Source organism: Lupinus angustifolius, unplaced genomic scaffold (genome assembly GCF_001865875.1).
Source record: "Lupinus angustifolius cultivar Tanjil unplaced genomic scaffold, LupAngTanjil_v1.0 Scaffold_378, whole genome shotgun sequence".
NCBI lineage: Eukaryota > Viridiplantae > Streptophyta > Magnoliopsida > Fabales > Fabaceae > Lupinus > Lupinus angustifolius.
In genome coordinates this window covers 404579-404809 of record NW_017727781.1, presented here as the reverse complement: position 1 = coordinate 404809, position 231 = coordinate 404579, and positions in this window count along the sequence as shown.

The following is a 231-nucleotide window of genomic DNA, read 5'->3' as shown; positions in this document are numbered from 1 at the left end:
TATAGGAGGCTCAACCAAGCAACAAGAAATGATCACTTTCCTTTACCATTTATTGATCAGATGCTTGAGCGCTTAGCAGGTAATCTCATTACTATTTTCTTGATGGTTTTTCTGAGTACTTCCAGATCTATATTGCTCCTGAGGATCAGGAGAAGACCATATTCACCTTCCCCTTTGGCACTTTTGCCTATAGGAGGATGCCTTTTGGCCTATGCAATGCCCCTGGTACAT